General features: G+C 38.8%; 1 protein-coding gene across 3 annotated transcripts in view; it reads right to left on the minus strand.

The window, feature by feature from the left end:
• The window catches only part of NLGN4X (neuroligin 4 X-linked), a 157,103-nt gene extending 142,863 nt beyond the window's left edge, over positions 1 to 14,240 (minus strand). For 2 of the 3 annotated variants that reach the window (XM_066176783.1, XM_066176781.1), the window contains exon 1: positions 13,889 to 14,240. The gene's annotated coding sequence lies outside the window, so the exon portion shown is untranslated. Of the gene's footprint in view, positions 1 to 10,080; positions 10,099 to 13,888 lie in introns of those variants that run through there. The other variant, XM_066176782.1, reaches the window with a different exon arrangement.
• Positions 14,241 to 23,704: the final 9,464 nt, after the last annotated feature.

Raw genomic sequence — 23,704 nt, forward strand, 5'->3', positions numbered from 1 at the left:
TCAATGCTTTCTCAGAAAGAAAACTGAAGCTAATCTTAAAAATGTGATGAAAAAAAATTCCAGTGTTGAGAATAGTTTGAAAGACTGAATGGGTTGGTAACCAGATCAAGAAATTCTGTGGGTATTGCTGTTTGCCATCACGAAAGCCAAAATCATCAAGGATAACATTGTACTCCCTGTTGTGGTACCTCAGTTTCTAATGAATTTAGACATCTGATTATGCAGCATCATTCCTCAAAGTACAACCTTCTGAATGTGGCATTTCTGGGAACAGCACCAAAATATGACAGCAATCACTGTATGTGTTGTTAATGCCTGTGGCTAGATTTTGTATTTTGGAATACCTTGAGGCATTGGGTAATGTGGATATCAAGCAATTCTTGTGATGATTTACAAAGTCATAGTACATCTAAATGTACCATGGCAATTACTGTTTGATAAATGATGTAGTCTTAGGAAGAGAGGACATCCTTTCTTCCAAAAGATCCATTAAGAAATAATAGAAGTTATAAAGGGATACAAAGTCACCTAGTACTTACAAACAGCATACAAAAAAGTACTGGTTCCATTTTGATGAATATAGTAATACATGAAGTAAATTATGGGGTTTTGTTTTCAAAGATCACTGTATAGTTTAAAAATAAAGGTACTTACTGATACATTATGTCTTTACATAGAGCAAGCTAAAGACAAACAAAAATACCCTTAGAATTTTCTATACTCTTCCTTTTTGAGAAAAAGAAAGTATCCAGGCAAAAACACTAAGTTATGTCTACACAATCCTAATTTTTATATCTCTGACGTTAAGTTTAAGTGATCCAATACAATTTTTTCGTTCATGAATGCTGTTAAATCATGTTTTGCCTTGAGTAAATTAGTGTCTCAACCTCAGTAGTGTCAAGGGTCTGCAATTCACGGCCCTATAAGCTATCATCTACGCCACTGAAGCAGTGTTTTCCAGAAGCCTCCATAACATCATTTTTCTTTTTCCCTTGATGTTCTCACACTTTAGGTTTTGTGCTGTTATTATCACAGCTGTTATTATTTGCAACTGCAAATCCCAATAGAGTTGTATGGTAGGTACTTGTGGGAAAAACCATCACTACAGTGAGAATGGTCCTCCCTCTTTTGTCCACCTTCCTGCTTCAGCTTTCCTTTTTTTGTAGACTTTCACTTTACAGTACAGAGCCCTATATGTAGTACATAGACATGCAACACTTGAACCTAAAAATTACCATACTTCAATTGAACACTCTTCATGTAACAATACGTATGAAAATCTGAAATGAAAATTCTTTCCTGTTTCTAGGCTGAAACCGTACATGGGGTTCTGACTGAAGTGCAGGACCCAGAACTTCACCTTACTAAACCTCGCACAGTTAGCCTTGGCCCATCAATACATGCTGTCCAGATCCCTCTGCAGAGCCTTCCTACCTTCCAGCAGATCAAAACACACACACAACCTGCTGTCCTCTGCAAACTTCTGATCATCGATAAAGGTATGAAATAGGAATGGCCCCAACACTGAGCCCTCAGGAATACCACTTGTGGCCAGCTGACACAAGTGTAACTCCACTCACCACCACTCTCTCAACCCAGACATCCAGCCATTTTTCAAACCAGCCAAGAGTGCACCTGTCCAAGACACAGGCTGCCAGTTTCTCCAGGAGAATGCTGCGGGAAAGGGTGTCAAAGGCTTTACTGAAATCCAGGCAGGTAACAACTTTTCCCTCATCCACTAGGCAAGTAACCTGGTCATCAAAGGAGATCACACTGGTCAAGCAGGACCTACATTTCCTAAACCCATGCTGGCTGTGCCTGATCCCCTGGTTGTTCTGTACATGCTATGTCATGGTAGTCCACAAATTTACTACTTACAAAATGACAGTGGATAAGCAAGAGTGATTTCTGGCACAACTTCAGTTACATCCAGATCAGAGAACCCTGAAGCATTTCTTAGTCTGAGTGCTGGAGCTATATTCTGATTCCGTATTTGGGCTAGATTCAAATCTTCACCTTCTCCTCTCCTTCCCTAAAGTGGCCATTCTGTGCATTTCTGAAGTAAGATTGAGCGGTGTTGCAGGCTGGGGTATATATCACTCTAGATATCTGAAATCCATTTTGCCTTATACAGTACATTAGCCAAATAAAAACTAAACAAAAAAATGAAAAAACAAACAAACAAACAAAAACATTCCTTTGTTTCCTTCCTCCCTCCCCCAAACTAACTAATCCCAAGATATATGAAAGACTCTGGACAGCGTGTAACAATCTAGCAAAGTCTAAATTCTCGATTAAATTTTTTTGTGTGTGTGTGTGTGAAAAAAATTACATTTTTGCAAATAAAGGGAATATATTGTTCTAGAAAGCTGAATTCTTCAGCCAAACTTTTATTAATCTTCTCTAGAAAACTACTTCTAGTCTGAGATATCTTATAGAAAATTCAGAGCTTATTTATTCATACAAATTATGTACTATAAATTATCAATACTGGTACATGCCAGAGCAGAAGAAGATAACGGTGTAAAGTAATAAAATGTGATTAATTTTTTCCATCTATTTTCCTCCTTCTGTACCTGCAACTTCCATTTGTCTAAACATAAAATCTGAGTACGTACTAGAAATAAGTGTGGATTAAGAACTGAAATTCTGATAAAATATACTCTTCCTGTTAAACAAGAATCATCTAAAGTGAACAAATAAATTTAAAAGATAAATTTGTATCTAAAAATCACTTAAATCCTAAGCTTTTTTACACACAGTAAAATGTGCATCATGTTCAAGAATCTCATTTTCACCACCCCCTGTCATTCCCCTCTATCCTCATCTTAACTTTTTAGAGTCACAATGTCAAGAAGGTTAATGCAGTTACATGAATTTGTGATGGACCATTTCACTCAGATTCGCTAAGGCAAACACATATAGTTGGCTGGTAAACAATTTACTCCACAGATAAAAAGTTCTTCTTAGCTGAAAAGAGACACCTCTGCCAAATCAATACATTAAATGATGAGATATTAGCTGCAAAAGAAGGGGAAAGTCCTGGAACCTGACTATCCTTTTTTTTAAGTGCTAAATACTTCTAGACACTCAGATATTAGGCACAGTGTCACTGAAAACAATGGTATAAACCAATGCAACAGTGTTAATGAGATCTTAGTCATGCTTGTAATCTTTTAAATATATAGTTCACAGCAAGCAAAGAAAAATTGCTCTCAAAATTACTGTTGTATGCAATATGCCCATTTATATAAATAGGGGAAGGTTGCTTATTAAGAACATGAAAGACTAGCTCTCTTCAACCTCTGAGGAAAAATTACTTTCTTCTGTCTGCTTTATTTCTTAGCAAATTTTGAGCTCAGCAAAGTATATCAATTCTGTTTTAAAAAATGATGAGAAAGAAGTTTTATAACTATGGAATATAACTTAGATGTGAAATAATGGTTAAGCAGCAACTGCACGGTCTTTATCAACAATTACATTAATGTCTTGAAGTGATGTATATGAGTAGGACGAAGGCACATTTTACTCTAATTTTCTTTCCCTTACCGCCATGTACCAGTGACAGAACCATTAAAACCCACAGTTTGTTAAGCGTTCCTTTATATAATTCCAGGTAAAATTCTTCGTCATGCACTTCTCTGCAAAACTAGTTTTTCTGAGAAACTGCAAGTTAATAGTAAAATTTGGCATGTGGGGGAAAAAAACCCCAAACAAAACACACAGACAAAAAAAAAGACATGAGAAAAAAGAAGCAACAACCCACAAAAAACCTCAACAAAACAAAAAAATCCAACACTCCAAAAAGCCAAGTATTTGAAATGAAACAAAAAAGGTGACTTTTCTATGATTCTTCGGACAAACAGCATAAAAAAGCCAAACAAGAAAACATTCCTAACTAAAAATATATTCAGTGATGATATCACTGGATATGGTTACCTTAAAAAGCAATGACTTTATTTCAATAAATACTTCATTAGGACCAAAAAAAAAAAAAAAAAAAAAAAAAATTCAGAAGAAAACAGACTCAATTTCAAAGGATACAATCTATATTTCTATCTATGATGATATTAAAAATTGTACTTCTACTTTATCTGGTATCTTCTACATTGTACCCCCCAGACTAAACCAAACCCTCATGCCCAGAAGCATCAGCTCCTGTTGTAAATCCAACTTGATTTATATCCTACTGGTTTAAGTTCTCCAGAACACAGTATGTGAACTGCCACTTCTAATACTACTATACTCTCTATGCACTTGTGTGTGTACTACCTCAGCGTGTCATCACGTTCTCTTTCTTTGGAAGGTGATCTTATCAACCTTCCTTTGAAACTGGTCATCAGTCTGCAACTCACTGCCTGTTTACAGACTGACTAGGATGGGCCTCTTGAGGCAGTAATTAGGAAGAGAAGGAAAACACCCCACCATACTGGGGATGATAAGTAAGAGAGGGAGAGGCTGGGTCATTTAGGAAGCATCCTCATCTTTCACTGAGGAGAAGGTAAGAACTGAATAGACAATCTCCTCATCTTAGACATGAATATGCTTAGTGCTTAGCTTTCAGGCCTTAAGATCTAGAAGTGGTGTTACAAGTGCTACCACTGCTGTTAAGAAAACCATTAAATGTCACCCAAGATGGAACTCCCATTTCTCCTTCATCTTTATTGAAGTTTCAGACTCCAGACAGTATCTTCTCCAATTTACACATTTTGTTTTCTCTTGAATAAACCAGCTCTAATTGGTGTCAGGAAGCAGTGAAGTATCAATCCTCACCAAATGACCACTCTCCAGAGGCAAACAGAAAATTAAATCCACCACAAAAGGATGATTCTGTGAAGTGTGCAAGGCTTTTTTAGCTGTCCAATCTTATCTATGTAATAGCTAAGAGAATTCAACACACTGGCACTATTACAACTGCTCCCATCTCCTGTCCTTTCTACAGCATTGCTAGTGTAACTTCTACATTGCTAATGTAATTTTCATTGCCAGAACAAGAAATCGTTCACTAAAAGACACTCAAATTCAGCACAAAAGAACTGCTAATGCAAATCATCCAAGAGTTAACAGGGATTCTGCTTTGTTGATCAGCATATTGACCAGTATTACACCTTTATTATGGCACGAGTGGAAAACATTTCACAGGCTCTGGGATCCTAAGACAAAAGAAAAAGTTACAGAAAACAAACAAACAAAAAAAAGAAAAAAACTTGCAGAAAAGGAAGAAAGAGAAAAAAAAAATTTCTAACTACAAGCTCTAATTTCAGTTTTCTCAAGCTAGAACTTTTAGAGACAAGATAGATTTGGACAAGAGGACAATTCTCCAGAACATTTTATTTCCAAAGCCAACAGGAAAAAGAAAATACAGATTGAAAATTTCAAGGATAAATGTACATTTGCTACTCTATAGCACAAGAGAGGGTCAGTCAGCTCTTCCAGGGAGGAACTTTTGCTTCTGCTTCCATGCCTCTCTATGACCATAACAACTTGCTGTAAGAGTAATGGCACATGCTAACTGCACCATTAATCCCCTGTATTTCAGTAACATCACACCTCTGTAGCAGATCAGGGCAGATAAATCAATGCAGCATGTCTTTAACAGTACAACAGTACAAAAAGCTTATTGGCTCTTCTAGTTCACTATTTTTGGTTGTTTGGTTTGGTTTTTTTTTAATGTAACTGCCAGGTGACCTGCATTTTACATTCCTAAGGCACTGTATTTGAAACATCTCTATGTAAAGATGAAATCAAACCAATATAAACAAGAAGAATTTGGTTTAAAAAATACTAAGTCACAGTTACCTACAAGATCTTGAGAAAAAGAAAGACATAATAAATGTAAGATTAAACAAAGCAACGTATTTTCTTATATAACTGTTGGACTCTTTAGATTTAAGCAGTAAGTCCACCTGCACTGTAACTTGTGTACCTGAACTAAATCAACTATTATCACAATGAGCATGAAATTAATACACTAGCTCTCTCATCCAGCTCCACAATTAATTTCCAGTTATGCCAACTGCTATTATTTTAATCTGTCAAAACCACTGGATCTACATCATCTGTCCCCAAATTCACCACCTGCACATTTGAAAACCACACACAGCAAACATTTCTAATTCAGGAAGTAGACCTACTGCTGGCTGTGTTAATACAAATTCACAGCCTCAGGCACCACAGCTCATCTGTCCAGCTGTGCATAATTTGCAGAAAGTTCTACTTTCCTTCACACCATTGTGTACTAAGAACTTATCTTTGCTTTCATGTAGATGATATAAAATTCAGTAGGCAGACATAATAATAATTACATTATTGGTAGAGATATATTTGGATTGGGAAACTATAGCAAACAAATCAGTGGCTACATATCTGACTGAGAAGAAACACTATGATTGATGAATGCTTTCCTGAAGTGCTGCATTGGACCATCTGCACTAATGTTTTGGCGAAGGATACATTTCATACAGCAACAACTCACTAGCTGCTTCCTCTAGTTGTTGCTGTAATCCTTCTTCATTCTTTGCCTAAGACATCCCATGAAATCCAGATACATTCCTACTAATTAATAAATGTCAGAGAGTTTTGGTAATGGCTCATGTACCAAAGAGTTACATGAGCTTCAATGCTTCTTGAATCCAGGAGAGGACTTTTTTGCCCCATTTTTTTGCCACAAATTACCTATAAAATAATACTGAAATATATGATCCAAAAACATTGCAACTGAAAATCCAGGAGAATTATTTAAAATGCTAGTGTTAAAATGCTAGTTTGGAGAGCTGGCAAAAACTTGAGTTCAAACACAACTAATGAAATAACTGAATCAAAAGGTGAACAGACTGGATGCAAATACTCCATCTAACACAAGCCTGGTTTCTTTGACAAGAAAATCCAAGAAATTTCAGACAGAAATCACAGATGGAACCAAGTCTGTATAACCATTTGTCTTTATAAACACAGTCACCAATAAAACATGAGTTAAAACAGTACATGGTCCTATACATCTAGCATACTCTTTTAGTGTGCATAATCATCGATGCTTATAACAAGCTCTTCAAGGAAGGGATGGAGATGCATTATTTCTCAGACCTGTCCTTTCTTTTTTATTTTTCAAACAAAGGTTTGAATACAATTTCATTAGCAGAAGCTGATGGGAAGCTGGGAGAAAACTTTTAAACATTATATATGATATTGCCAGCTCTGTGGAAATACTTCGTACCATTTTATCCCAATACTACTTTCTCCAAGAACCTGACCAAAAGTGTCTTGAAATTACACAGAATCCAACAGACCTCATTGCATGACACTAATCTATCAATGGGCCATTTATCTTGGTCCTGTTTCACAGGTCTTTTCATGTCAATGGTTTATGCTATGTCCAGTAAGAAAATGAGTAAAAATGTATTGTACATTAGAGAGCATATGACTTATATCTTATATGGTGTTCTACATGAATAATTTATTAGTTTTCTTTATTTGAAAAGATATATCTGGAAAACATTCTCAATAGATCAGAAAAGGTAGAATCATATCTCAAATAAAAAACATATTTTTATATAATTTCAAGATAATTTTTTCTGTATATGACAAAGTACTCAAAAGAGGTATTTCATAGATAAGTGGTATATAAGTGATAAATTATATATATGTTGGAGTAAAGTTAATAAAGAAATTAAGAGAAGCGGGGTTGGGAGGGGGGAAGAAAATCTTATTTATTTTCAGATAAAGAATTCTTAGTTGTATAATTAAACTATTAATAATGGTTGAGTAAGCCCCTGCTCTTTTTAGTTGTAGAGTTCTGTTTAGTGTCTGCAAAAAACTTTTTTTAAGAGGAGAAAAACTGTCTGGCACATCTACTTCCAAGCATAAGATGTATGCAAATCTTAAGTGTAAAATCAGTACCACAAAAATCAGTACAAAACATAGATATATGAATAGACAATAGAAATATGACTAGATTCAAATTTCTTTTATTTCAAAAGAGACTATCAGCTTTGTCCTGGTTTTATTACATTTTGATGGATACAATATAAGGCTTTCATATATCAGAAGTAAAAATGTGATGTATAATGTAGTATTTGTTTATTAGAAAAGAGCAAAAAGATATTTGGAGATAATCACTGCAAAATCTGGTTTGGAGCAAAAAAAAAAACATACCAAGCAGGAGATTTATTGAAGTCTGTCCACTGACTTTCCACCAGAGTTTAAAACTGTAAGAGGTACCCAGTTACAGAAAATGTAACTAATTTATTTGAGCACTCTCTATGCTATTCCTCCAAACAGATTTTTGAAAGACTTCTTGGCATTAAACTGCATATCTTCTCACTAAGGGTCCAAAGTGATGTTAACACATCACGAAGCTTGATCACTAACCCAGCTATGTCTGACATCAATATCACAAGATCACCACATGATGGCACTGACTGAGATCGCTGGTCAGTCCAGGAAAACACCATTAACCCAACAGCAACACTACTACAGAGCTTGAAAATCTGTTCCTTCTAGATCTGTACTGGGCCTGCAGCCCACACAGACAATACAGTAACAGCAATTTTCAAAATCATCAAGCCATTAGACTACTTCAATTAACACTTTGTGTCAGAAATCCTATTCATGATTGTCCTCTTTCATTTCTAGCTGTCCTAGACCTCTCCTAATTGGCTATGACTACTCCAGTTGGAGGACAAAGGAAAAGTCTTCCCTCTGAAATGTCTGAACAGAGAAGCAGTGGTCTATCTCATTTTGTCTATTGCATTCAATAGATGCAAATCTGAAAAATACTGCTAGAAGGAAGTTTGCTACCATCAAATCATGCCAGTATTATTTCATCTGTCATCTGTTATGGTAGAAGGTTGAAGGGGCTTAGTCTTAATGATGAGTAAACTAAACTGTGTAACTAAATCTGAGAAATATTTTTAATTTGTTTCAAAATAAATTAATACACATACAAATATCTGTTTATATTCATACTATATATGAAATCATAACAGCGACTGCACAGTCAGTAAGCGTGCCACTCATTTTCAAAGCTTACTTCTCTTAAAAAGCTCAGCCTCCTCATCAAGTCGCAAATCTCAGTTAGCACATAAATAACAGAAAACAGACAAGCATGGAAAATCCTAACCCTCTACTGAAGCTCACCAGCAGTATACACGTACTGAAATTCGTCCTATGACACTGAGTGGTGTGTGGGCTCAGCGCAGAAGAAAATTGAAAGAATCATACATTGTGACATCAGTGACTACAATTTATTTTTAGATTATTACAGTGCAAATCTGAGCATTCCTAGCTAGGGATCGTTCCAGCATGTGGCAATGCATTTGGTTTGAATTAGCTGTGACATTGGTAAAGTCCCACTGCAGATCTCACAGGATAAGCCAGTGTTCTACAGGGGCTGCTTCTATTCAGACTCTCACGTCAGCTATGCATGCAAGCCATAAAGTAACCCTGCCTCATATACAGCTTATTTTTAATGTCAAAACTCATCCCCATTTGTTTATATGGGTTAAAGAGGGATGAGCTTGTTGGAAACATTTCCAGAACAATTTCCTACTTTTTAAATTCAACTACTGCGGACTGTCTGTAAATCATAATCTTTCAGTTTTCTATTCTCTACCCTTATACCCAAGTTGTGAAAAGTTTATTACCATAGTGTCCTATCTCATTACTAAAAATTTTCCAAGAATATTGCCAATAAACTTGTTACTTGCTTTTCCTCCACTAGACAGCAAAGTGTTTTTTCTCATTGATGTTTGGGGTTTTTTTTTTAATTGGCGCTTTTTTATTTTCCTTTCAAATCCAATTTGGGGACTACTAAAACAAGCACAATAGTAGAGAACTATTAAAAGGTGACATAGTTGAGTACATAACCCTGTCAGATATGAGGATAAAATGGCTCACAGCATAAATACTTTACAAACATTGCTTGAAAGCACCCAAGTTGAACTGTGACAGAGGATAGCTGCAGCTGGACATGAGATACTTGTATTGATTTGTGCAGCCTGTGTTTATGTTTTATTAGATTTTTATTTCTATAAAGACTCACAGCCTTGTAATTCTGTGCACAAAACTAACCAATTTACTCACGCAGAAGAGATCTTGAATCCTGATGACAAGTCTTCAAGCGACAGAATGACTAAATTATATGCTGGTTATAGCATGATGCTTATTCCTGTCCTACCCAGGTGGAGCTGTTCTTTACACTCTGTGATTCAGCCATCAAATAGCAGTGTGCATGTTTGAAAGGCCAAGAGGAGGCTGTATTGAGAACCTGTCAAAAACAAACGTGCAAACATCTATGTAGCAATCAGTAAGTGTTGCTTGAATCAATCTTTGTTAAAAAATAAAGAAGGCCAAACAGATCCTTGTTTCTATATAATATTTTTAATACCAAGCTTCAGTTAAATAGGTTTTCATTCCGCCTCTTGCCTTCATCTCTGCATGACAGATGTCCAGCTGAAGGATGCTATTAAGATTGACATTTTTATCAAATGCAAAGATTTTCAGGTGAATGATCTGCCCAAGAACATGGAATCAGCTAAAGTATTTGGAAGACTACAAAATATATAGGCTAGCATGGCATCTCCAGTAAACCTACCAGTTTTATCACTTGTCCTAATTTAATCCAGTTAGCCTGTTCTGTTCACGCTATGAGGCTTGCTTTTGTTAGCCCGCATTGTGATGACTTTAAAAGAAATCACACTGATCACTGTGCTTTGCTGATCAAGAAAAAAAACACTGTGAATTTTTGAATTTACAGTCTACATTTTTGTGATAAAGTGCTGCATTTTAAAACAATAGGGGGTAAGTAATCACTCCCCCCAGAAACGCAAAAGGAAAATGTATTTTCTTATCTCTAAGAATGTATTCCAGTGGAGACGAAAACTAAGGGCAATTACATTCAATGAAAAATTAAAGACAAAAAAAAAAGAATTCTAATTAGTTCTGAATTAGCTTTGTCCTCTTGAGAACCAAGCTAATTCAGAGCTAATTTGAATTTAAAAAAAAAATCATTTAATGTAAGACCAAGACGTTTTGGATGTCAAACTGAATTTCAGTTTTAGTAATTGGTACAGCTTAATAGGTTGCACTTGCACGTGACCCACCAAAAAATATTGGATCTATATGATACACTGGCATATGAATAGAGAAGAGAGAGAAAGGGTAATAACAGCTGTATTTATATACAAAGGACAAATTTCATTAATATAAATATATAAAAAATTCATTAATATAAATATTATGTCAAAATTAAATTTTTTCTGTTATTCTGAGAAAAATATGTGCCACCACAGACATTGCTGTTTTGAGTAACCAGAAACTGCCTGACATGTTTTCATGGTCCCCAAACCTTAATGATTCATTGGAATAGGATTCATAAGACAATGCATGCAACCCTCGACTCAGCAATATATGCAAAAAATACTTGGAATTTCCTGCCTTAATACACATCTATATAAAGGTTATCTATACAGAAGCCTACACAGATATTAATAGATAAGATATAAAGTATTTTGTAAGTAAAATGAAAATAAAATGAAGAGTTCATTTGACATAAAAAATCAGCTCGCTTTTACAATGCAAAGCAATGTTCTTACCTAGGAATTAAAACTAGAGGAAATAATTGCTTCTTAAGGTGACAAATAGTTTATTTCTTTAGTGCTGATGATTTATACATCTAATAAAAACTTAATTTTTGTCCCACATGATACAGGAAAATATATTACCCTTTAATCTGAGATCTGCATTAGCAGTTGCACTTATGTTTTAGGAAGAGAAGAATAGCAGGGATTTCCATTTTGGTGTAACTGTAAATTCCTCCAATTAAGCTTTGGATTCTAATATCCTAAACACATGCATCTATGTCCTTAAAATTATTAATTTAAAACCAAACTAGAATTTTATTAGTGCTTGCTTTCAACACTGATCAAACATCAGGCTAAAAGGGTGTTTTGAAGGGTGGTGTGGGGGGTGTATTTTGGGTTTTTGTGGTGATGTTGGTTTCTCTACAAACACCAAACATCCGAACTTGGCCGTGCGTTTCAGCCATCCCTACGAGAGGCGGCAGCTCCACGGCGGCTGCAGACGGACAGCCGGGCACAGGCATCCTGAACCACAGCTCAGGTGCCGCCGTCCCTCCTGGCTCACCGCCCGGCCGAGGCTGCCGCGCCCGGGGCACGGCGGATCCTTCACACCTGGGAGTTCCCCGCCTCCAGTGGCCGCCCGGCGCTCCCGCCGCCCCGCAATCCCGGCGAGCGCCTCGACTTCCCGCTCGAAATCGCTCGGACGCGCTTGGAGCGCGGCGCGCGCGGGACGGCTCGGCAGCGGGGCGCGCGGCGCGGGGGGCGGCGGACGCGCGGCTGGAAGGGCCCGCACCGCCACCTGGCGGCCGCCCGCCGCCTCTGCCGCCGCGTCCCCCGCAAACTTCTCTCCCCCCACGCCGGGCGCCCCAACCGGCCAAGTTTCCCGGCCGCGACGCCATCTATTCTTAGCCCCGCTCCAGGCACGACAGCGGGACACCCGCCCCGACCCACTCCCGCTCGCCCGTGTCCCGCACGCTTCCGCAGCGGCTGCGCGGGACGCGCCTTGCCCGCCCCGACCCTGCGCGCCCGGGAGATGTGTGCGGGGGCGGGCGGGCGGAACGGCGGCTGCTCGGCCCCCTCCGTCAGGGCGGCTGCGGCGCGACCGCCCCCGCTCCCCGGGGCGGTGCGGGGCTGCCGACGGCCTCTCCCGCGGGGAAGGGGCAAAGCACGGCGGTCGCGGAGGCGCCCCACGCCGCCAGCCCCCGCCTCGCCCGCCCCCGCCCCAGCTTTGCAGGGAAGCCGATTTACTGCCGAGCTGGGGAGGAGTGGGGGGGGGGGGGGAATGGTGGTGGTGGTGGTGGTGCTTGTCTCTTTTTTTCTCCTTTTCTTTTCCCCCCGCCCCCCCACCGGTCCGCGCACGCTGGCTCTCCCCAGTGCCAGTCCCCGCTCCATCACGTGCGGAAGCCCATGCCCATCACAAAAGCAGGCATTTTACCCGTGCCCGGAAAGGAAATAAAGAAAAAAGAAGAAGGGGGGAGAAGAAAAGAAAGGGAGGGGGGAAAAAAATTAAAACTAAGGGGGGGGGGGGGGGGATGTGGGAGAAAGAAAAGCCACCACGGAATAGCTTAAACGAAACCGGGTGAACCGCTTAATCCCAGAATATCCAAGATTTCCTCTGAGCAGCCGCCTCCCTTGTCCCCCCCGCCCGTCCCCGTCCCTGTCTCTTTTTGCTTTTTCGTGGCTGTGGTGGTGGCAACGAAAGTGGTAAACCAAAACCCTACGTGTTGGTTTTGTGTTTCCCTGAAAACCACAGGCTCACACAGAGCATGAGGTACCACTCCTGCCCCTCTTCGCGCTTGCAAGAAACTGTGGCTACGCTCTTTCTTTCTCTGCCTGTACTGCAGATATTTTTCCCTCCTCTCCTCCACACTCTTCTGTTTATTTCCCTGTAAGGCAAAGCTACTTTGTAAACATCTCACACAGAACCTCAGAGCCTTTCCAAATAGCTGATTGCAGCAAAATGCCTCCAAACAAATTATGGTGCAAGGGGGGTATAAGGGACGAGACCCAAGTAGGTAAAAAAGAAAAAAAATTGCATAAATACGCATATGTGACAAGAAGATCGCGTATGATGGTGGAAATGTCAGAAAGAAAGTATCGCTTTATCATGATGGAAAAAGTAAAAGCACAGACGACTGCAGCAAACTGCTCGCCCTTTGCCAGAGTACCAACTGCAACACCTCTCCCTCTCTTCCCCCACCCTCGCCGAGAAAAAAAAAAAAAAAAAAAAAAAAAAAAGGGGGGGGGGGACAGAAAAAACAACAGGAAAAAAATGAAAATTAACACTCAAACTGCAAATCCGGTACTCCTACCTTAACACTGGGTAAGCTGCAGAAGCATAATGGTCTTTTTTACACAGCCAGAATCTTTCAGGAAATCCTCTCGGGCTATCATGCAGCCAGGATTATTCACACACGGTTCCTGCTCTCCTTTTTGGAATCCAATGCGATTGGCTTCTCCAAAGGAATGCAACGACCACGAAAGGGGGGAAAAATTAAAAATAACAAGAAGAAAGACAACAACACTGGATTTGAAGAAAACTCGTGTTCTCGGTTGTAAGCGACCTACATTCAGGCAGAAAATTCATTGCAATCAGTGCGAGAGGGAGAGTTGAGTCTGCAAGTAGGAGCTGTGATTGCCTATGCAGAAAGACCGAGCCGCGGAGAGACTGATCTGCAAGGCAAGGCGAGCTGGGAGAGAGAGGGAGATTGGGGGGGGGGGGGGGGGGGGAGGGGGGGGGGAGAGGGGGGGGGGGGAGAGGTCCAGGCTGTACCAGGCTCTCTCCTGCCGCTATTGGACCAAACTGAATGAAATTCACAAAGCCGCCAGCCAATGGCTCCCCGCAGCCAGCCCAGCGCTACAGAAACCGCATCTCCATCCACAGCCCCCGCGAAGGAGCGGCGCATCCCCGCGCGGAGCGGCGCCGGCGGAGCCGGGCCGGGCACCGGGGGGCTGGACAGGTGGGCACTGCGCACACGGAGGAGTGATGGTGTCCCTTTATCTGTGTGTCTGTGCGCGTGTGTATTCGGGAGGATCACACAATTCACACTGCCGATCTCTCTGCTCCGTGGTCATGTACAGCGAGTGCAGTCTTTGTTAACCCTTTACAGCAGCAGTTTCTACAGTACCAGCTGTTGTAACCCTATTCACTCATCTGCGTTTTCGTGGAGCTGGCAGTATAATTGTATAACATGCAATAAAGCATTTTGTTCCTGTTCCCCATCCTCCCAGAAAAAATAAATTAAAAAAAAAGCAGACATTTGCCCTGTGCCCAATTGCTTTAAACGGATTTCCTATTTTTTTCATAAGGCGACCAGTTATTTGATGTTCATATTTTAGTTAGCTAGCCACTAAGCTAAGTGATGGTCAAGCGAGGGCCCTGTGGTGATTGCCATGCGCAACAACACAGGGTCTCTGGTTCATTCCTGTGTATAGTTTCAGACTGAGGGTGGTGTAGCAAATATGTGCTTAGGCCTCCACAGATACACCTTGTGTCACTCCACAGGATGTTTGCTTGATCAGTTTAATAACAGCACTTAGCATTGTCCTGAGTGCAAGACCCTGCATTAAGAACAGGTGAGCATTGCCTGACTTTGCTGAGAACAGAGCAGAGAACAGAACACGGGCGTCTGAAGATCTTGCCATAATTTGAAACAAAAATCACATTCATACCTTTATGAGATTTCCTTCCACAAGAGTTGTGTTAGATTCCATAAAGTGAGTTTTTGAGATTTTCAATTCTGAAGAAAAAAAAAGTAAATCTGCAGCTCTTCTTTTCTAGATGCTTTGTTTCTGCCCCCATGTCAGATCCTCAGTAGAGAGCGGATAGTGCTTTGAATTGTCAAATCTGAATTGTCTGTGATATTTGGCTTATCAATCACTTCTATGCTCTCCTGTTTCAAATGGTAAAGGAATGTATACTATCTGATCTAATCATCTAGGAGACAACTAGTAGGCCTATTGTGTGTTTGTTCTCATATTTTGCTATACAGTATGAAGGATACTTCCTTAAGTCACTTAGGAAGGTGTGTTTTGGGTTGAAATGTTGTAAATTTAAATACTGGTGAAATTCACTGACTTAAAACATTTTAAGAATTGCAATAGCCATTGTTAATGTATTTGTCAGTGAAGTGATTATATTTATATTACTTAAGTATATGTTTTGGCTTACTTATATTAAGTCACTCTAGCAGCAGGTGTTCATGCAAGTGAATTTTGCTGCTTTTGTTATTTTAATAATTCACCCACAATGTACAACCAATCATATTGCTTGAATGAGTGAGAATATTTTGACACATTTAGAAAATATGTCATCTTGCACTGCCATCTGTCCCAAATTTTGCAGGACAGTCTTTATTTTGATGAATATGTCATGCATTTTATAAGATTAATTGGGAGGATATTGAAGTGTGTGCTAGTTCATCTGAATAATGGTCTTCCACCTGTGTTGTACTATGAGGAGGCAATTTGTTACAGGTTACCAAAGGATCATCTGTAATGTTTGCAATTAATGTTTGATACTATGATTTAAATATTCTAAACACAGCAATAAAATTAAACTTTCCACAGACTGTACAAAAATTTGTGATCAAAGTATGTAAGTAAAAGGCATTTGGTCAGAATAGCAGGATGTACTTTTCTCCTCTTACAACTTTCAAAAAGCTAAATGTACATTTGGAATCTGTGGCTTATCTGCAGCAATCCGCTGCATATTTATAACTCCAACCAGGAGTCCAGGAGCAATCATTCAGAGAGAAGAATTCCACTTGCTATAATACACCATCACTTCTTACAAGGTCACATTGTACTCTAGTATTAACCCAACTTTACTTGTTTTGCTGGTTTTGTCTGGGATAGAGGTAATTTGTTTATAGTAGCTGGCGTTATTTAGTTTTGTCCTGGAAACATTGTTGATAACACAGGGTTGTTTAACTTATTGCTGAACAGCCCTTGCATAGCTCTTTATCCCACCCACCCCACCAGGGAGCAGGCTGGAGGTACACAAGGAGCTGAGAGAGGACAGAGTAATGTGCTGATCCCAGCTGACCAAAGGGATTTCCCACACTGTATGGCATCATGCTCAGCATATAAATCTGGGGAAAGAAAAAAGAAGGAGAGGGCTTTAAGGGCGATGGTGTTTGTCTTCCAAAGTCACCACTATGCATGATGAAGCTTGGCTTTCTCGACAACGCCTGCTTGCCCGTGGGAAGTCATGAGTGAATCCCTTGTTTTGCTTTGCTTGCATGTGCAGTTTTTGCTTTACCTATTAAACTGTCTTTTTCTCAAGCCACGAATTTCTCACTTTCATCTTAATGATGCTCTCCTCCTATCCTGAGTGGGGAGTGGGGGAATGGCTGTGTGGGGTTTAGTTGCCAAATGGGGAGGGGGAACATCTCAATTTTTTTTTTTTTAATTCATTCCAAACAGTTCATATTCAAAATTAACTAAATGGAACTAAATACAGCCGGCAGCTGGTCACTAGTGGTGTTCCCCAGGGCTCATAATTTTGACCAGACCTGTTTAGTATCTTTATCATCAATGCTTTGGACAGTGAGATCATATGCATCCTCAGTAGGTTTGCAGGTGATACCAAGTTAGGTGGGAGTGTTGATCTGCTTGAGTGTAGGAAGGCTCTGCAGAGGCATCTGGGCAAGATGGATTGATGGGCCAAGACTAGCTGTGTGAGGTTCAGTAAGGCAAATTTCCGGGTCCTACCCTTGGGTTGCAACAGCTCCATGTAGAGCTACTGCCCTGGGAAGGTGTACATTGAGAATTGCTCAGAGAATGGCCATCAGTGCTAGGGAATTGATTGTCCCTCTGTACTGAGCACCGGCCAGTCCATACCTTGAATCCTGTGTTAAGTTTGGTTCTGCTCACTTCAAAAATGTCATTGGAGTGTGGAGTGTGTCTACAGAAGGGAAACGAAGCTGGTAAAGGGTCTAGGAAACATGTCCCATGAGGAGTGACTGAGGGAGTAGGAGTGTTTATTCTGAAGATGAGGAAGGTCAGGGGAGACTTCATTACTCTCTACAACTATGTGAAACGAGATTGTTGGGGGGTGAGGGTTGGTCTCTTCTGCCATATCTCAAGTGAAAGGATGAGAAGAAGGTTTTAAGTTGTACCAGGGGAGGTTCAGATTAGATATCAGCGGGAAAAAAATCATTAATAGAGTAGTTGAGCATTGGAGTAAGTTGCCCAGGGAGGTGGTGGAGCCACCGTCTCTAGAAGTATTCATGAGGTGTCTGGATGTTGCACTTGGGGATACAGTTTAGGGAGAATTGTAGTAATGCTGGGTTGATGTTGAGACTGGATAGCCCTGAGATTGTCTCCGTTGGTTAGAGGTTGGTGATAATAATGCCAGGTTTGTGGTCTCAAATCCTTCACAGGCTATTTACCTAACAGTGGGGGATCGATGATCTTTGTAAGAGTACCTTGCAGCTCAGAATGTTCCATGATTCTGTGAAGATGATCCTGAAGGTCTCTTTCAACGTTGCTGATTCTGTGTGTGAAAATAGTAACCTAATGCAGGGCAAGAGAGGCTTTCTACAATTGCATGAACAGAAATTGACTCCTTACCCCTCTCTATTTCCTGCTTGGCCTTCTTACTCCAATTTGTATAGTGTCAATGGACTTAGATATCTTTTTATTCAAGGATGAGCCATTATGGTCCTAATACACTTCATGCAGTTGTAATGTTATGTTTCACTAGCTTCATGGTGCAAAAGGTTTGTCTTCAGTGGACCAGAATGAACCCCATACTCAGGTCACTGGGTGAATTATCTTCCTGGGTGCAAGGGTGATAACACACAGCAGACATTGTCCTTTGTAAGACTCCAAACAAATGAGAACTGCAAAAGAAATTAATGCCAAACTGCAAGGCATAAAACAAATTAAAAACAAATAGAATGAGTTCAACATGTCCACCAAGGAACCAAGAAAAATCCAGAGATTATTTTGAAATGAACATGCAGAAAATTAGGATTGGGGGGAAAAAAAATAAATGTCTCCTAGTTGAGTAGCCATAAAATGGTGCTTATTAAATTTCAAGAAAGAAATTTGTTTCCTATGTGGTTTAACCTCCTATGGTTTGCTCGTGAAGGAGAAACTTGATTGATAACTATTTTCACAGAAAATTACACAGAGTAACAAAATTTAAAACAGAAAATTCACATCTATATTTTCAAATTCAAAATCTTTCATTTATAGTAAAATTAAATGCTTACTGGCCTGCTGACACTGCTACATGCCAGATAAATCAAAAATACACTGTAGAGTCCCACCTGTATGGCCAATGAGATAATTTCAGAATAGTGTACTGTGAGAACTAATACTCACTAGAGTTTCCCAAAGATATGGTATTTTTCATGAAACTCTATCATTTGTCATGATAACTAGAAAGTTACATTCTAACTGCATTGTCCTTGCAGTTTTTCTCTGAAACTGTTAGTGTCACTTTCTCTTTCTGACAAAGGCACAAACCCAGACATAGAAAATAGCACATTAAGACCACTTCATATATTTAATGCTTTTTTTAGAGAAAAAATGTGGGAATTTTTAATAAAAAGCTTCTGAGATGCAACCTTAAGCTGCATGAGGCAGGTATAGACATTGACTTTAACAGACAGTATTTCAATTCTGGTGAAGTGGAATCAGTTGATGGGCTCTGGTCCACCTTGTGTAAAGACAAAGCAAATACTATTAAATTATCTACTGAGATATTTTGTATCATTTGGCCCAAGTGCTTCATCAGTTTTGTTTTCGGTTTGGTTTGATTTATTTTTGTTTTGGGGGGCATTTATGGGGTTTTGTTTGTTTGTTTTTTGTTTCTGGCTTTTTCGTTTTGGTTTTGTTTTGTTTTTTTCTTATTCCTTTGGTTTTTTACGAAACCTTTTACTTATTTTTGAACTAAAGTGAATGACATTATTTGGGTTTTTTTTAAAAAAAAGGTAAATATTTCTTATTGAGCAGATTCTACAATATATGGGTAAATTTAGCCAGTACTTAATTACTCTTACTCTCAAACTCCCATTCCTGGCTTGTAGTCTTAAAAAAGTGAACTTCACTTTGGTTTCATACCTTCTTCTCTCAGCTTACATACTTCACAGATCATGATTAGCCAGCCTTCTAATCTTCTTATTGTTGAGATAATTAGGTTCTGTTTCACTAGTCTCTTACTACAAAGCTGGCTTTCCAGACTATGATTCATCCTTGTTAGGATTTTCTCAACCTTCACCATTTATCAATATCCTTTTAAAAGTGTAAACTCTGGAATAGGGTAAGGAATTGTCACTGGACTCCCATTAACACAGTATTTTACTCCAAACTCTCACTTTTGTTTTAAAAAGGAGTGTTTGATCTTGGCCTTTATGTGAGCTGAGAACTCATGTTCCTGGTTACTAATTATGATTTCAATTTTTTTTCCTTGAGTTACAAAAAAGCAGCTCTCATCTTAAAGTGTGATCTATGTTCTCAGTTTTAACAGTTATTCTATAAAGAGATTGATTTACAAGAATGTTTCCTAATATCTATAGAAAACTGGTTGTCGCTGATATTTTTCAGTAGAGATAGCATTTACAAACTTTTCCTGCAATTATGTAGCATTTTCATTGAGATCCTTACTAAGATCTTACATGCTTAACCATTGCTGATTTTTTTCAGAAAAAAAAGGGAATAATAATTTAAAAAGCTAATTGTTTTTTGAAGGTCCTCCCTAAGTTAACAATGTGCTTTTCTGAACTGGAAACTGACTCCTGTTTTTGCATACCCTCTCCTTTTGTTCATGGTCACTCAAAGCAAGGTTCTTGCTTTCATCTGAAACCAGACCAAATTAAGGAGTCAAACTTGTGATCAATATCTAACAGTACTTCAATACCGGTATTTCTACTAAATCTAAATCTTTATTTTTCAAAATATCATTCAGAAAAAAGAAAAGTTAATTGTGGGAAGAATTTAATGGTTATTTTCATTTTGCATGTTTGAATATATGCAAAAATGATATACAGTGAATTTCTGTGCAGTATATTCTAGACAGTTGAGACCTTGCAGTACCCATGCAATTTCTGCAGAAACCACAGCATCTAATCAACACAGCACAAGGCCTGAGGTGATATTTATAACTTTAGTGAGTCAAGAAAATCCTTCCGCCCAGTCACAGTCTACTTCCCTATTGCCATTTAGGTCTGTACCTTTGCAGGATGAACCCATGTATCTTCTGAATTAGGCGTTGTACAGGTATGGTGTAATCAGGCTCCTTGGGTGCTAAGGTAGTGAATATGATTAATAGCATTATAAAGCTTGTACCTCAGACAAACAGACAAAAACATTCAATAGTAGGTCTAATTATTCCCTGTGCTATATAATCATCCCATTTTTAGGGGTTTGTATGGTCAGATTTTGATTCAGATTAATACTTTTAGGGACAATTCCATGTACCACTTACATAAACACAGAAAGTGAAGTTTGCCCTACATACCCGTGGAAATCTTGACTTGATCTTGACAAATGTGGTCAGTAACTTTCATAGATATGAAAGATTATGCTTATCAGAGGCTACTAATCCATCCCTGCTTCTGTTGTCTTTTAGATTAGAAATGGGAACAAAGTACCTTGAAATAATTTCTTACAAGCTAAGTGCAAGCTTTTCAGTTTTAAAGTGCATCGCAAACTGATGAGTTATTAATATTAGAAAGAATTATTTATAGCATAATTTAAGGATTACAGAAAATCGTATGCCTAATGCCATATAAGATACCAGTTTATCAGTATAAGTGTGCATCTTTAACTGCACTTGAATAGCACAGAAAGGAGAGCAGAAATAGCATTAAATTACAGCAAGGAGACATGAAATGAAGTGTCTAAATACCTAAGGCATATGTCACAGCTCACATTCATTCACAAGTCATCTCTTCAACAACTTTTAATCCACAGCCACAATATTAAGGATCTGGATGTTCAAAACCAAATATAATAGCTCTTCAGGTAATTCCTTTGACAAGTTGTGGTCTGTAAAACGTTGCTCATAGACCTGTGGACTTCAAAAGAACACTAGAGCTGCACGCTTCAAAAAGCAAGTTAGTTTTCTGAAAAAAATCATTCTTAGAAGCTGTTAGAAAATGTCTACTTTTGGACTACAACGAGAGACAATTAGAAGATCAGAAGTGTTGGGACTATTTTCCTATTTGCAAGATAATTACATAAATTGCAATCTCAGTAGTAGGTTGTGATATCTATTTCCAAATGCTTTTCTTGCTGGGTTGTATTGTTCATGCTTTTCCTAGGCAAAATTTTCCTGGGTTTTTGCTACTCAAAGTGCAGTTTCAGCTGGAATGTGGAGAGTGCTTTCTACGCAAACTAACATCTTTTGTACTGCAGTCTATTGAGAATATATTTTTGAAAGTCCACAGACTGGTGAACATTGAACATTGGACATTGAATCCAAGTCTCACAACTTTTGTCACTGAATACTTTAGCAAAAAGAGCTACTACATAGTGACCAGGCAATTCTGGAAGCATTCATGTCTCTGACAGTGTTTTTATAAGAAGATATGGTTACACATAAATATTATTTGAAATGCTTCCAGTAGCAAGCCACTTAGCAGACCTGAGTGTGAGGTCCCCAAGATGTGAGAACACTGTCAAGTTCTGCCTGTTAGCTGAGCCAGCTATTCATCAGCACATTGTTAGCTCACCTCAAATGTGGGGCAATTTCCTTCACACAGATTTTAAGTGTTTTACTTTGTAATTGAAAGAGCTAAAGGCATTTACAGACAAGCACTAGTGAAACTAACTCCAGATTTAGTGTCATACCTCTGACAGAGGTCATAATTCCCTGAAATTAAATTAGCAAAAGAAAAGTTTGCATATGCGTTAACTACTTATGATATGGCAACAGACTAGACTAAATGAGCAGTGGAGTTTAAACTAATCTGTAGAAGAAAAGGAATATTTATTCTGCCACACTGACTGCAGAGGATGGTCTTCAGTAGCGGAAAAAGAGCAAACAAATTGTTATGGGGGAATGTCTCAAACTGTGTCTGTTGGTTCTGTTTGCTAAGTAAAAGAAAATCGGAGTGCTAAAAGAGCACACTAGCTCAGACAATGTGATGTGGGTCATTAAACCACAGAAATTTGGTAACATTACTTTGTGTGCCCACAGCTAATTCTCTGGGGTTCTGGATGAGTTTAGGAAGAGTCAGCTACAAGCTCTTCATGCGGAGTCAGTCTGGAAAGACCAGAGAGAAACTCCTACATCAAAATGGGAAGTACCTCAAGAATTTAGGTGCTTACAGTACAGGCAAACTCTTCTAAATAACAATTTTAAAGTCGTTTGACTTCCTCAGAAACACTACTTGAACTGTTTCTTTAAAAAAACAAATTATCCTAATTTCAGATATAAAAAGACATCAGAGTGGTTGACTAAAGAAGAGTTTGAACAAATAACTGACATAAATAAGCAAACATATCAAAGTTACTGAATGGGTTAAACTTGTTATGTCCAAGACACTGCCAAATCTTGAGCTAGGAACAGAAAGTTTATTGGCAATTTTCTGAAAGAGAAGGAATCCAATGATAAAATGTGAGCCATTTGTCTTCCCAGCCATTAAAGAAAATTCACTTTAAGGATTTTTCTGGAGTAGTTGCTGCTGCTGGTGTGCCCATTATAATTTATCAGTGTGTCTGCTGGCAATATTATCATCAGTAGGAGCTCAGGTGGACTTATATTAGTACTATCCCAGTACTCATTGGCAAAATATTCCACTGACCTGCACAGGATCTATCAAAAATTTTCAAAGCCTCATCTGCTGTGGATATTTTTTCTGATAATTATTTTCAGCAATTATGTAAGATAATTCCTCAGGATGAGTTATCTAGAGAAAAGCAGCTACAACAAACATAATTAAGAAATAAAACTGTGTCAGTCATCATCATGTTCATTTAATTATAGGCCATATCCTTCTCAACTTTCATCTTCTTGTGTGATTTTTAGAATATAAACTCTCTGGTAGAGATAATTTCTTCCTGATCTCCACTCAGGTCTTCGCTTTTACTGGCATCTTTGGACACCATCACAATACAAATGTTTAAAACTAACATACCTATTTGTAATAAATGCAACTAGGCACAGTTAT

This window comes from Chamaea fasciata, unplaced genomic scaffold (genome assembly GCF_029207755.1).
Source record: "Chamaea fasciata isolate MVZ Bird 193981 ecotype frontalis unplaced genomic scaffold, bChaFas1.0.hap1 SCAF_2, whole genome shotgun sequence".
Classification (NCBI taxonomy): Eukaryota; Metazoa; Chordata; class Aves; order Passeriformes; family Sylviidae; genus Chamaea; species Chamaea fasciata.